Consider the following 16,060-nt stretch of genomic DNA (forward strand, 5'->3'; position numbering starts at 1 on the left):
CACATGATTGCTAAATTGTAGACACACCAATCAGGTTTAAACACTATAAAAATGCAGCAGGTAGGTTCACCTGCCTTCAACCAAAATGGAAGGAGTCAGAAGAAGAGTGAGGGTGAGAGGAGGAGTACACAGAGGAGGAGGAGGAAGAGGCAGAGGCCGAGCCAGAGGCCGAGGAAGACCTGAAGCAGGAGGAGAACGTGCACAAAGAAGAAGAGGACCAAACTTATCAAATGACATTCGTGCAACACTAGTGGACCATGTTGTGAACCACGGATTGACGCTGAGGGAGGCTGGACTGAGAGTTCAGCCAAATCTTAGCAGATATACAGCGGCATCTGTCATAAGGACTTTGACAGGAAAACAGGTAAAGGAAGATCTGTCCACAGCTACAGTAATCAGCAGCTTATTGTCAGCACCATATCAGCACTTGTGATACCCCTTCCTGTGACATTGTACAGTAAGTTACATGTATTATTCTCTACATAGGATTGAGGGTTGGGAACGACAAGGAGGAAGGGGGCCCATATTCATGGAAGAACAAGAGAGATAATAAACATGGTTTTGGCCAATAATGCTATCAGGCTCAGAGAACTACAAGCCAACATTATCGGTGACCATGTCATTTTCAATAATGCCATCAGGCTCAGAGAACTACAAGCCAACATTATCGGTGACCATGTCATTTTCAATAATGCCATCAGGCTCAGAGAACTACAAGCCAACATTATCGGTGACCATGTCATTTTCAATAATGCCATCAGGCTCAGAGAACTACAAGCCAACATTATCGGTGACCATGTCATTTTCAATAATGTCCATCAGGTCTCAGACAACACTGGCACGCATCCTGAAAAGACATCAGGTTCAAATGATACAACTTTATCGAGTGCCTTTTGAGCGGAATTCAGAGAGGGTCAAACGGCTGTGGCATGAGTATGTGGAGGTTTGTATTGTTCACTTTAGCACTGTGATGTTGCATACTGCACACATGACTTTTTTTACATTGACTGTATACTAGACCTATCCTGAACTACACAATCTTGTCTTTCACTGTATTGCAGGGAGTTTTGCAGATGGATGCAGAGGAAATCCTGCATGAATTCATATATATTGATGAGGCAGGGTTCAACCTCACAAAAGCAAGAAGGAGAGGCAGAAATATCATTGGCCACAGGGCTATAATCAATGTCCCAGGGCAACGTGGGGGTAACATCACCCTTTGCCATTTCACAGCATGGGGTTGTCCTCCATCATGCCAAAATGGGCCCTTACAACACACCTCACATTCTCGCATTTTTGGACCGATTGCACCACATCGGCACAGCAGGTAATGAAATGCACCAGATGCAATACACGGTCGGTCATCTGGGACAATGTGTCATTCCACCGCTCTGCTTTGGTCCAGAACTGGTTTCAACACCATCCACAGTGGACAGTACTATACCTTCCACCATACTCTCCGTTTCTAAACCCTATGGAAGAGTTGTTCTCTGCATGGCGGTGGAAGGTTGACGATCTCCAGCCCCAGGCTCAGGTACCCCTCATTCAAGCCATGGAGGACGCCTGTGACCCAGTCGACGCCGCAGCTGTGCAAGGATGGATTCAACATTCATTCTTCCCGTGTTGTCTTGCTAATGACGATATTGCTTGTGAGGTTGATGACATTCTCTGGCCAGATCCAGCTAGGTGAAGAGATCATGTATAGTATGTTTACTGTAGTATTTTCTGTACAATATTGTCAGTTTTTTTCAGATTATTTTTTGTTGGTTGTTATTTACTGTAATTGTAACCTGTACTGGATACAGTATTTTACGTGTGTCTGTTTGCTGAGCTAACAGTGTTATGCACACTACTGTAGTAGCATGACAACTGGGACATGTTTTGTTGTGATTCTCCACGCTGACTGATTTGGGTATATGGAGAGAAATAAATGACATTTTCCTCAGTCTGCAGCATTGGTCTTGTGTAGTGTTTGTATAGTTGCACTTTGTCTGTGTACTTCATTTACAGCACTCTAATCACTGACAATTAGACTTGCTAACCTAAAACACTTTTAGCAACAGCAGTGTGTAACTGGTTCAAAAAGACTGAAGTCATATGAAATGTGTGTGTTTCGTAGGGTAACAAAAAAATATTTTAATGAAGTCGTGTATAGTTTTGACAAAAGTGTTCCATTTTGCAAATGATCTGAAGTGTTGTGCTACTTTCTAGGGTTGTGCTAATTGTGTGTAGTGTTTTGACAAACCGGGCCCTGTTTTCAAAATTGTGTTTAAACAATTGAAAAAAACAAATGCTAGAAAGCCATCAGAAACACACACAGCAGCCCTCAGCATGTTAAACATGTACGACTGAGCGAGGGCTGAGCCAGTGGAAGATCAATGGAGAGACAGACTGGACTAAACAAAAACAGGTATAATGGAGGCACATGGGAATAAAGAATTTTCACTGGTGACCCCAAATAAACTACTGGCAGTTGTATGTCCAGTCAGTTGAGGATACTGTGGATAGAGAATATTCACACACACAGAGGCAGACAGTGACGATCTGTCTGAGCAGAGAGAATTACAAGCGGACTCATCTGCATAATCTGCAGTGTGATCAGAGGCATTCTGGGTAGCTGTGCTGACCGCAGGCGGCCAGTTGGTCAGTAGAAGCTGACATGGACTGGTCAGGGTAGGGAGGAGGAGAGAGGAAGAGGGGAGGGGATGAGGAGGAGAGGAGGGGTACATGTTTGTGAAGCACACAGCCAGTCAGCCAGCCAGCCAGCGATGTTCCACTGCACTCCCAGGTAAAGCAGCAAAAGGCCCGTTCTCCTTGTTGCCATGACAACACCAACCTCAGCTCTCTCTCTCCAGTGCCCATTAAAACCCTCAGGCCGTCAATCATCAGCCTGGCCAGGGAGTAAGAGAGAGCGAGAGCGAGAGCGAGCAAGAGAGAGTGAGAGAGAGCGCGATGTAGTTTAAAGGAGCCTGTGGCTTTTGATAGCTGGTCTGTTAGCCACCTCTATCTCCCCCTCTCTCAATCTCTCAAACACACAAACGGATACACAAAATCCCCACAGTATTGAACCCTTTACACACCATTGTCTCTGCTCCTTCTCTCTCCTGTATTTATGCAGCAGCAGCACTATGCCCTGCTTACGCTCCCATCCCTCCCTCCTTGCCATCAATAATAAAGTTTATGATGTTTTCTTCCAGTGGGTCTGTATATCTCCTAAGAAGGGACACACAACCAACCCAAACCCATTGATTGTTCTGTGAGCACTCTGAAGTAATTAGCTACTGCTTTTTTAATTATCAGTATCACTTGCTGCCTAGCTGGACATGAGACAGTGAGTGAGCGCTGCAATCTGCCCCATTGATCTGGACATCGGTTCCAGGGGGGTAATGGATCCAGTCTTATCTGCTCCGAGACAAGCAGGGCAACACTGATCACCTGCTGGCTGGCCACAACACACACAGACACAGACCGCCAGACTCCTGCAGACATACACACTGCTCTGCACATATCCAGGAGTAGATTTAGCCACTCGGCTAAGCCTACAATATCCACCAATGCTATGGCTTTTCTATTTCTGCTACTGGAACAATATGAATATCAGAGCTGGAGCTGGAGATGGACAGCAGAGTGGAGTTAATTCATGGTAAGACGCTGAGGTTTATGGGGGATGGGAGGATTCAGAAAGAAATACATCTGGAGCTGATGAGCAGGTGGGAGAGGCTCCAGACAGGTTGGAATCAATTCATTTCGGAAAGATGGTGCTGCGTGTGTGTGTGTGTGTGTGTGTGTGTACAGTCATACACTCAGCCAGTGGCGGGACTGTAGTAGTCAGTAGATCAGAGTGGAGCTGGCAGACAGACTGCTTGGCCATGCATCTGCCTGGGACTGGGACTGGGGCTGGAAAGCCTCAGTCGATCTCCATGACAAACCACTGCATTCATGGCCACGCGACTGCTGCCTGTCATCACCGCCCCTCCCTCTCCTCCTCTCTCCTCCTGTCCTCAGACCCAGCATGAACTGCTCCAATAACTCTGTCACTGAAGTCAGCTCTATAAAGATTAGCTGGAGAGGCTGGAATGCGTAATCAGGGCTGCTGGCTTACAGATGTGCCCTTTAATCAATTGGAGAGAGAGCAGCGTGGTGCAGGAACCTGACTCCAAACATGACTACATGGGAAAGCCCTCCATGACAAGTGGAGTGAGGAGGCCGGCTCGGCACACCACTTGCTTTCCTCACACTGATCCGGCAGCTGTTGTGTCAATCAGGTAAATTCATTATCAGTAAACAAATCTTCCAGGGAGGGAAGAAGGAACCCCCTTGCCGCCCTGATCTACCACCCTGACCAAGCCAATCCTCAGACCCCTCCCAACCACACACACCTCTGCCTCGGCAGCATCCCACATCAGGGCCCCTGGAGCCTCTGACAGCCCTGTGAGATGTCAGCCCAGGAGGAGGACTCTTGGCTGGGGGACTGTCTCCACTCAACACCCATCTTGCCCCATACCCCCTGCTAAGGCTCCTGTTGCTTAGCAATCTCCCCATCACAGGCACGGATGCAGATATAATACCTGGCCGACACTTGTGCTGAGAGCAGACCAACACATACAATAACCATCAGTGTGTCAGCATACATCATTGTCTGGCTAATGTCTGCGCGGTAGTGGAAGAGCCTAACTAGCAGTAAGTTATACAGTGGGGCAAAAAAGTATTTAGTCAGCGACCAATTGTGCAAGTTCTCCCACTTAAAAAGATGAGAGAGGCCTGTAATTTTCATCATAGGTACACTTCAACTATGACAGAGAAAATGAAAAAAAAAAAAACAGAAAATCACATTGTAGGATTTTAAATGAATTTATTTGCAAATTATGGTGGAAAATAAGTATTTGGTCACCTACAAACAAGCAAGATTTCTGGCTCTCACAGACCTGTAACTTCTTCTTTAAGAGGCTCCTCTGTCCTCCACTCGTTACCTTTATTAATGACACCTGTTTGAACTTATCATCAGACACCTGTCCACAACCGCAAACAGTCACACTCCAAACTCCACTATGGCCAAGACCAAAGAGCTGTCAAAGGACACCAGAAACAAAATTGTAGACCTGCACCAGGCTGGGAAGACTGAATCTGCAATAGGTAAGCAGCTTGGTTTGAAGAAATCAACTGTGGGAGCAATTATTAGGAAATGGAAGACATACAAGACCACTGATAATCTCCCTCGATCTGGGGCTCCAGCGAAGATCTCACCCCGTGGGGTCAAAATGATCACAAGAACGGTGAGCAAAAATACCAGAACCACATAGTGAATGACCTGCAGAGAGCTGGGACCAAAGTAACAAAGCCTACCATCGGCAACACACTACGCCGCCAGGGACTCAAATCCTGCAGTGCCAGACGTGTCCCCCTGCTTAAGCCAGTACATGTCCAGGCCCGTCTGAAGTTTGCTAGAGAGGATGATCCAGAAGAAGATTGGGAGAATGTCATATGGTCAGATGAAACCAAAATAGAACTTTTTGGTAAAAACTCAACTCGTCGTGTTTGGAGGACAAAGAATGCTGAGTTGCATTCAAAGAACAACATACCTACTATGAAGCATGGGGGTGGAAACATCATGCTTTGGGGCTGTTTTTCTGCAAAGGGACCAGGACGACTGATTCGTGTAAAGGAAAGAATGAATGGGGCCATGTATTGTAAGGCACCTCTACTGACTGCCACTGGCCACACACACGGTTAATTAGGGAATAGGGTGGCTGGCGCTAGAGGACTCCACTGTATGTGTCATATACAGGAGCACAGAGTGTGAGGTTGATCTCCACCTCTCCAAATCCTTTACAACTGCTTTCACATACTGTAGGTGTCACCACTGCTCTGCTCTGACGGGGACCATATATACTGTATTGACTGAGTCAGACAGACAGATCCTGGGGATTTCTCCAAATGCACTCTACAGTGTTCTGAGCACGGGAGAGTACAAATCAAAATATGGAATATGGAGCATGGAGGGCACTTCTCAAATGCGTACTCTGTTTGCATGCTTCAAAATATGTATATCGATGCAAGCTTCAACGGAAAGTATGCAGAGAAAACAATGACGTTTCTTGAAAGCAATGTCGGATATTATTTGAGCTGAAAACAGAGTAAATACACTCCGACTTTGGAATGAATGTTGCCTATTCACATCTCATATGTTGCCCGATTATAATATTTTATATTGGCACGTTAATAAATACATGCCATGTTATTTTGGCATGTTCACCTGCCTACAATACCCACTGTGGTGTGCATAGATCGCAAGTCCATTGTACGTCAATAGGGCTAAATGGCTAGCTACTACTGTTCGTTAGCCAGATAACAATTCTTCATGGCTATCTACAGTGCCTTGCAAAACTATTCACCCCCTTAGCATTTTTTCTACTTTGTTGCATTACAACCTGTAATTGAAATAGATTTTTATTTGGATTTCATCTAACGGACATACACAAAATAGTCCAAATTGATGAAGTGAAATGAAGAGTAGGTCAGAAGTTTACATACACTGACTGTGCCTTTAAACAGCTTGGAATATTCCAGAAAATGATGTCATGGCTTCAGAAGCTTCTGATAGGCTAATTGACATCATTTGAGTCAATTGGAGGTGTACCTCTGGATGTATTTCAAGGCCTACCTTCAAACTCAGTGCCTCTGCTTGACATCATGGGAAAATCAAAAGAAAATCAGCCAAGACCTCAGAAAAAAAAATTGTAGACCTCCACAAGTCTGGTTCATCCTTGGGAGCAATTTCCAAACGCCTGAAGGTACCACGTTCATCTGTACAAACAATAGTACGCAAGTATAAACACCATGGGACCACGCAGCTGTCATACCGCTCAGGAAGGAGTCGTATTCTGTCTCCTAGAGATGAACGTACTTTGGTGAGAAAAGTGCAAAACAATCCCAGAACAACAGCAATGGACCTTGTGAAGATGCTGGAGGAAACAGGTGCAAATGTATCTATATCCACAGTAAAGAGAGTCCTATATCGACATAACCTGAAAGGCTGCTCAGCAAGAAAGAAGCCACTGATCCAAAACAGCCATAAAAAAGCCAGACTATGGTTTGCAACTGCACATGGGGACAAAGATCGTACTTTTTGGAGAGATGTCCTCTGGTCTGATGAAACAAAAATAAAACTGTTTGGCCATAAAGACCATCGTTATGTTTGGAGGAAAAAGGGGAGGCTTGCAAGCCGAAGAACACCATCCCAAACGTGAAGCACGGGGGTGGCAGCATCATGTTGTGGGGGTGCTTCGCTGCAGGAGGGACTGGTGCACTTCACAAAATAGATGGCATCATGAGGCATGGAAATTATGTGGATATATTGAAGCAACATCTCAAGACATCAGTCAGGAAGTTAAAGCTTGGTCGCAAATGGGTCTTCCAAATGGACAATGACCACAAGCATACTTCCAAAGTTGTGGCAAAATGGCTTAAGGACAGTTTAATTTTTACTAGAGGGCCGCCCATCAAAACTCACAGACCAGGCAAGGAGGGCATTAATCAGAGGAGCAACAAAGAGAACAAAGATAACCCGTAAGGAGCTACAAAGCTCCACAGCAGAGATTGGAGTATCTGTCCATAGGACCACTTTAAACAGTACACTCCACAGAGCTGGGCTTTACGGAAGAGTGGACAGAAAAAAGCCATTGATTAAAGAAAAAAATAAGCAAGTGCGTTTGGTGTTCGCCAAAAGGCATTTGGGAGACTCCCCAAACTTATGTAAAAAGGTACTCTGGGCAGATGAGACTAAAATTGAGCTTTTTGGCCATCAAGGAAAATGCTGTCTGGCACAAACCCAACACCTCTCATCACCCCAAGAACATCATCCCCACAGCAAAGCATGGTGGTGACAGCATCATGCTTTGGGGATGTTTTTCATCGGCAGGGACTGGGAAACTGGTCAGAATTGAAGGAATGATGGATGGTGCTAAATACAGGAAATGTTTTGAGGGAAACCTGTTGTTTCAATCTTTCAGAGATTAGACATGGATGGAGGTTCACCTTCCAGCAGGAAAATGACCCTAAGCATACAGCTAAAGCAACACTCAAGTGGTTTAAGGGGAAACATTTAAATGTCTTGGAATGGCCTAGTCAAAGCCCAGACCTTAATCAAATTGAATCTGTGGTATGACTTAAAGATTGCTGTACACCAGCGGAACCCATCCAACTTGAAGGAGCTGGAGCAGTTTTGCCTTGAAGAATGGGCAAAAATTCCAGTGGCTAGATGTGCCAAGCTTTTAGAGACATACCCAAAGATACTTGCAGCTGTAATTGCTGCAAAAGGTGGCTCTACAAAGTATTGACTTTGGGAGGGGGTGAATAGTTATGCACGCTCAAGATTTCAGTTTTTTTTTGTATGTTTCACAATAATAATATTTTGCATCTTCAAAGTGGTAGGCATGTTGTGTAAATCAAACGATACAAACTCCCCAAAAATATATTATAATTCCAGGTTGTAAGGCCACAAAATAGGAAAAATGTCTAGGGGGGTGAATACTTTCACAAGCCACTGTAGCTAGCTACCCATGAAGAATAGACATCTACCTCACATAACATTAGTTTTAGGTCATTTTTGCCTGTTTAACTAGATGGCTAGCTAGATTATTATGATTCACATATAGCTAGCTGATAATTATGTCATAAAACGTTTTCTTTGTGAATATATTATTTCGTCTCAATTGTTGTATTTGTCCTTGCTGGAAGAAAGTTGAGTGAATGGGGAGGTGCAGCATTAGGTAATACAGTAGGGGGAGTGCGAGTGTTTCTCCAAAGTAATGTTTTATGCATTCTCCACACAAGATCGTACTCAAGAGAACGTCCTCTGAGAATGCACTTGGAGCATGACAGCGCACGGTAGTATGCATATTGAGAAACACTCCTTGTCTTTTTCACTCATGAGTTAACTTCAGTCAATGGTAGTATATGGCTGGAATAGTAAGTGTATGTTCTTTCTAAAAAGGTTATTTTGAGAATGAGGCATGAAGCAATTCGGACTCCAGAAACAATACAACTAACAATATAAACACCAAATCCAACAAGTCCAGCACCTTGGCATTGAAGACTATACACAGACCTCAGATAGGGATTATACAGTTCACTCTGGCTACCCTGTCTGCCAATGAGATGTCCAATGAGGTCTACAGAAATCATCACGGCAGTTCTGATGCACCGTTTCCTACCTGCAGGCTGCCTGATCAAAGGGCACATTTTGTAGGCCTCAGACAGACTTCCTCTCTCTCCAACACTTAAAGGGCCAGTGTAGTTCCTAACCGGGATCCCAGTACCCCAACTTGGCCAGAAGGTTTGTATAATATAATATACTTTATGGGCAAGACCTCCTTTGGGACTTATTAAAAATGAAGAGTTTCTGGCAGTCTGTATACCAAAAATCCACCCTCTCCCTTTTCCCTCTCTCACTATCCCTGCACAACTGGATTTGCAGAGTTGCGAAAGTGGAGGATGGAGGGAGGTGAGGGGAGGCTTAGATAGGAAGAAAGAGGGAAAATAAATTAGAGAAAGAAAGAGCAAGGAAGTTAGAGAGTTGCAAACATTCCAGAACGCCAAAGGCAATATGGTTGGACCTTAAAAGCCTAAACGAGACGTCTATAAATCGCAACAATGAAATAATTACCATATATTACTCCTACTAATGTAGAGTAAGGAGAGAGAGGTGAGGGAAGAGGCGAGAGCCGGAGCAGTTCTCTCAACCGTGTGGTTTCTGAGAGCTACTTTCAGGGACAGTATCACTTGCATGCTGTCAGTATTGTCAGAAATGAGCATACATGTTGTGGCCATTTTCAGCAACTAGGGCTTGGGAAATGTTAATAAAGAACTAAGTAACACATCTCCAATTGAACAAACATACACCTCCTAATTGGATAGGCGATATATGGGAATTGAGCTGCGTGTGGAAGGATGAGACCTTTAAAACGGTCCAAGTCAGCCCAGTCTGATCCAGTTCCAGTTTAGCCAACCTATTTCAGATAGGGAGTATTACGGGCCTGGCTGGCAGGAAGGGCATTCTCAGGGGAGCAGGCGTCTGCTCCAAATCCAGAGGGGGGTAAGGCGCAAGGGGCGATTGCCAACCTTTCACTCAGGAGCACCACTGTCCCTATCTCCCCTCTGACCCTCCCAAACAGAGGCACTAGTCCTTTGTTAACTAAACCTCAGCTCATACACCTAATGGTATACCTAGTGACGACTGTGTGGCTACTTGGGGAACCCCTGGCTGTTGTTGACCATCTCATGTCAGTGTTGCTGTGACACCAGCTTCTGGAAACATTTTGGTAAGTACATAATACTAGGGATGCACTTTAGTCTTCGACCGCTACTCTTAACAAAGTGATTTTCGAAGAAACACAAAGAAGCATAGGTAGGAATTTTCTTGCGCTCACCCACGATGCACATACATTTCAGAAAGCCATTGTCGAATATGATCCAAGTGAAAATCAACTAGTAGGTTTATAAACATTTTTTTTTTCAAGGACAAAGGGAGCTAGAGGGAACAGGAATCAGACGAGTAATTCACAGGCGATGAGAAAAAGGCAAAAGGCAAATGGACCTCCTAATAAAGAGCAGCTGTCTTTTCAGCATACCGAGACAAAGGTTTCCCCCTGTACGCCCCACGCACACAGACCTCCCGCTCCACTCCTCTCCAGGTCTCTGTGCTGTTTCTCAGGTCAGAGTCAGTAACCTAGTGGCCATCAGGACCCAGGAGCACAGCAGAGCACAGCACCCCAAGCTCCTGCAAGAGAGAGGGGGGAGGATGAGAGGGGGAAGGAGATGGGGAGGGAGACAGCTACCACATTCCCAAGACAATGGAGGGTCTGTGGAGCTGCCTGGACCTTTGAGGGGCCTGGGGTACGAAGAAAGAACGAGTGGCAGAGAGAAAGAATGAAGGAGGAGAGCGAGAAAAGGAAAGATAGAAGAGAGAGAGAAAGAGGGAGTAAACAAAGTAGAACGAGAGGGCAGAGGGAGAGACAGAGCAGGAGAGTGTGGACACAGGGGAGGAGGTGTAAGAGTGAGTGAGGGTTGGCACAGCTGTAGTATGGAACTGATAAGGATAAAATGGGATGAAAGACAGCAGGGTAAAAAAAAAAGGACGGAGCTAGTTTTCAAGAATACAGGGTAGGAGAGCTGAGGAACAGAACATCTCTCTCGCTCCCTTTCTCTCACCTCGCCTGCCTGCCTACCTGTGCAGCCATTACAGAACTCTGGGAATACAAATTGTTCTGTGCGCCGCACCACCGAGCATACACACATGGTCATTTAAAATCCCTTTGTCATTAGCTGTCACTGAGGACTACATGAGTAAAAGGCAGGAGTTATTTGTGAGTGGCACTCCCAAAAATCACGTCTGTCCATCCACCCTGGCGTCCCTTGGAGCACAGGGGAGAGACAAGCGACTGGCAGCAGAACCACGTTCCCTAGAAGAGTTCACTGGGCTGGCGGTGGGGCAGGCAGGCAGGCAAACACACACAGGTCAAACAGCCAGCACCCTGACATTTCCTGGGTTCCAACTGCCATTTGGGCACTATCTGGTAAATATTTACCTACCAAGATGATTGTAATGAGGGAGAGGGGATGTGAGAGGAAAAGAGAGGAGAGGAGAGAGAGGGCATTGGTCAGATTTTCAGAGAGCACCTCTTAACATGCGTGTGCATGTTCGTGGGCTAACCTGCACCAGATTCACCATAAATAAATACATCCTAATAGAAACATTTCTCACCCTGCATAAAGCACACCACTATCATGCTTCCTCGGAGAGAGAGAGACAGAGAGAGTGAGTGAGTGAGAGAGGGGTCAGAGATCCCCCCCATTACTTTTGTTGTGAGAGGGGCTCCAGTAGCTGGCTAAGAAGCCCAGTAGACTCCTCAGCGGAGGGGATTCATAGGAGTGAAACATGCTTATGGTTTACTCCTGTTTGGTTTGTTCTGAGCGGTTTCCTCAGTATTTCCCCCCCCTAACAGCACCCCTCCTCCCAGCCAGCCACTCTACCATCCGACCCCTGGGTCTTACCTCCCCAACCCCACAGGCTGTCCTGTAGCAGTGCTGCGACCCCCTCTCTGTGCCTCCTTTTCAACTTCTGGTTTTGATTTGGTAGCAACGGCCCTTTGACCCTCTCTCTGTGACACTGTACATTGCTGCCAAATGGAAAGGGATACTCAAACGCGTTTGCAGGCACAACTAGAGACGTTTACTCCTTCTAGGGTGTATGGATACACACCAACAAACAGGCAAAGACATGAGCCCACACACACACAGATCAACACAAGGGACCATATTCATAGCCACATGCTCCCCCTCCTCGATTATTAGTCTAAATATGTCAGTGTTCACAGAGAGGCAGACCGCCCTGATCTCACACTCTCCCTCCTCCTCCTCCTCCTCCTGCCTCTCGTTGCCTCTCCCTCCTCCTCCTGCCTCTCGTTGCCTCTCCCTCCAGTCCCTTACTCTCCTCTCCTTCACTCTCCCCCTCACTCTCCTCTCATCTCTCTTGCTCTCTTTTCTCCCTCTTTCATACAGTTTTCATTAGCTATGTTCACTTAGAGCTGAGGCGGCAGCCTGCCAAACTCCACATAAACACGGTGCACTGCATTTCACAGCCATTCCGCAGGTAATGCAAACACTGAAAAGATTTCAGCCACATCAACAGTCCACTGTATCTCAGTCAGAACCATTGCCTCTGTGCTTTGAATTTAATCTTGCAAGATCAATGAAGAAAGTTTCCATTAACAGGTGATCATGAAATTGAAGAAGTGGGTCTTCCAGCGTTCTCTGGATACAATGCAATAAATTGAAATGGAAACAATCGTAATGATATTAATTCAGGAGGAAAGCACACATTTTAGGGCTGCAAAAGTGTTTAGAACCAGAGTCAGTCCTTGGTTTCTGGCCTCACGTCACATCAGAACCATGGTGATATTTCAGAAGTCAAGGCTTCCATCTTTTCTTCATCAATGAACGCAAGATCTTTCAGTCCAAACTCACAGCTAGCCACAGAATTGGCAGGTGCAGCACATACAACCAGGGTTCCACAAAACTAGCAAAACCATCACTCAGAACGTTGGGTCTTTAACTTTGAAAGGGAGAGGCAGTGAGACCCCAGTAATCCAGTGAGTTTAGATCTGATCCTAGATGCTTCTCCAGATAAGGGTGTGTAAGAGGGATGGGGAGGAGGGACTCAGAGGGCTGATCTGAGGAGACTAGAGCAGGCCATTCACAAGCTACTGTTGTTGAACCGCACATAGGCCAACTAATGCTATGGAGACATCCCTTGTTTTACAGACGGCAGGGGTCAGTTAGTGAACAAACACACACGGAGGCACACACATACACACACACACACACACAACTGCATGCGCTAGAAGGCACTTTGAGAGTACCATCTTACAGTACATTGAAACTGATGCATGATTCATATACTAGGCCTATATAAAATAACATATCACAGCTTCTAAAATGACACCACAAGCCTCTTGGCTTCAGTCTGGCCAAGAACAGACATGGCCACTAGGACCTAGGGGAGATCCCTTATGGACACGCCCCCACACCCTTTAACACACAGTGCCCAAACTGCCTCCTTCTCCCTCTCTTTATGCTAATTCTGCATGTGAACATGAGCAGGTCGCAGAGTCCCTGGAGGAGAAATGGGGTCGTCTGCCTCCACTCTCCTACCCCCTCTTCACCCCCCTCCCCCCTCCCTCCAAGCCAATAGAGTCTGGGTGTCAGGCAGCTCACAGAAGCTGTTGTCATGGTGACAGCTCCTGTCTGTGTTCTGTCCCTCAGGCATCTCAGATCGAGAAAGCATCATGTTTACGATAGAGAGGAAGAGAGAGAGAGAGAGGAGAAAGAGAGGCAGAGAAAGAGGGAGAGAGAGGGAGCGCAGAGGAGAGAGAATCTGTGTGTGCTGGACAGAGGAGAGAAAGAAAGAAAAAGGAGGGGTCAGAGATGAGGGCAGAGAGAGGGAGAAAAACAGAGCTAGAGAAAGATGTGAGGGACAGAGAGGGGAAGGAGGGGGTTGAAACTGTCCTTCTTTGACCAGCTATTGTTCTGCTGATCTGGGGTTTGGGAGGGTGGTGTGTGGGCTGGGTGGGGCAGGCCTCCCCGCTGGGGGGCTCACATGGCCTGGAGACACCCAGGCATCTCACACCCCTATTCCTGGCACCTCAACCCAATCTCTGACCTTTCCTCAACTCCAGCATACAGACAAGGCTGACCCAGTCACAGGACCAGTCACACTTTTATTCCTACTCTCTCCTTCTATCCCTCAGGGTCGCACATGGACCCCCTGCACATTTGCTCTGGATCATGTAACAAGCACTAAACACCCGGCACCTGGTGTCGCCTAAAATAAAGTCGCCAGCCGCTGATCCGTGGCGTGACGACGACAGGCTGCTCAGTGGTGCTGTGTCAACGCCAGGGCTCCATCAGGAAGACTCCTCACCCACCGCCTGATACCACAGAATGACATCCCAGACACACACAGCACCAGGGGGAGGGACACACATGGCACTATCATATGGCAGCAACATCATATCCTAACCATGCCATAGCCATCATAGAACATACTAGCCAAGCCAGATATGAGCTAATAGCCGCTTGGCCATCTTCCTGGTCACCCATTATTTTAAAGAATGAAACGCACAGAGAATCAGCAGAATAGACTGCTGATAGGTACTTATCACAGCGGGAGGCCGTTCCTTCTCTTGCTAGAACTAAAGCGGTACCTGCTGTGTGCCGACCCAGTAGCAACAAACCTGCCCTTTCTATTTGTAGAATGGCAATGCTCGTCAGTGGTCAACAACATGACTGAGCCAATCAGAGAGCATGAACCCCCACGTGGGGGAGCCAACAGGAGTAATAACAACAATTTTATTACATTTTCACCTTACATTCTTATTTATCCAACTATCACAAGTGCATAGCATACAGAACCTATTTTGAGTGGGATTTCTCAGACAGATCCTCAGCTGGTTGCTGCTGGAGTAAAACGGGGCTTTTATAAGCTCATTCATTGCTCAACAATTGAAAATGCAATCGCGTGTTAAAAACAGTTATGTGCACGATTAAAAAGAGCTTCTACTAGTAATTGAAGCTTGCCTCCCACTCACCATTCATGTGCAGGCAACAGGCTATCAGCGCACCACCCACCACTTTACAATGTAAGCTGGAAGCAGTATGCATTTTGAAAATATACTTAACGAATGAAATTTTATTTTCGTGTCAAATCGCCAATTGGCAACCCATCCCTTATGGGATTAATTGACACATTAACAAACATTCTAATAATTCACCATGGTAATTAAATTATAATTCTCCTTCCAGAGTACTCTGCATTGCCCATCACATCACAAGAGTGAAAAAAATACAATACATCAATACATAATAGTCAATAAGGTTATCCAAACAATAATTACATCCCTATCCTTAATTGTTTGAAACCTTCATGTTTTATTTCCTATTATGAGGCATGTCTTACCCTTGCTTCAAAGTAGCATATAGGCAAAACCTCACCATGGAAACGTGAATATCTTTCATAAAGACTTCATAGGTGACGTGTGACTTTGGGGAAGCTTACAATTTATCCAAACATTTCTAATGTTCTGTGTACCAGTTATGATTTTCAAAATGCGCATTTTCATGGAACAGTTTCATTTCAATAATAACGTTTTTGTTTCTCAAAAGCTTTGTCACATGGTTAATCGTAAAAATATGAATTTAAATGATAAAAAAATCTAAAAAGTTAAGTCAACTAATGTGAAATCCCCAGCCTCTGCCATAGACACATTGATACACCATGATCCAAAGGCGGCTAAAGAAATGAGCGCATGGAACTCATAGCGTATAGGCCAATGCAGCAGTAGGCCTATAACTTCCATTGCTCTTTCACACTAAGGATGGCCGATTATCGAGGGGGAGATTGTTGTAAATTTTTTCAAAATAGCTTACTCTGACACACTAAATTTTGAATATATTATCATTCGCAATGGATGTTCAAAAACCCCTTTCCTACATATCACCGCAC

At 45.7% G+C, this 16,060-nt stretch overlaps 1 protein-coding gene across 3 annotated transcripts in view; it reads right to left on the bottom strand.

The window, feature by feature from the left end:
- Window positions 1-16,060, bottom strand: part of LOC112234537 (single-stranded DNA-binding protein 3) — a 119,554-nt gene that overhangs the window by 33,362 nt on the left and 70,132 nt on the right. The window contains exon 1 of one of the 3 annotated variants that reach the window (XM_042305464.1): window positions 10,629-10,750. The exons of the other annotated variants lie outside the window; for them this stretch is intronic. The gene's annotated coding sequence lies outside the window, so the exon portion shown is untranslated. Of the gene's footprint in view, window positions 1-10,628; window positions 10,751-16,060 lie in introns of those variants that run through there. 3 annotated transcript variants of the gene reach the window in all.

The sequence above is a fragment of the Oncorhynchus tshawytscha genome, linkage group LG01 (genome assembly GCF_018296145.1).
Source record: "Oncorhynchus tshawytscha isolate Ot180627B linkage group LG01, Otsh_v2.0, whole genome shotgun sequence".
Lineage (NCBI taxonomy): Eukaryota > Metazoa > Chordata > Actinopteri > Salmoniformes > Salmonidae > Oncorhynchus > Oncorhynchus tshawytscha.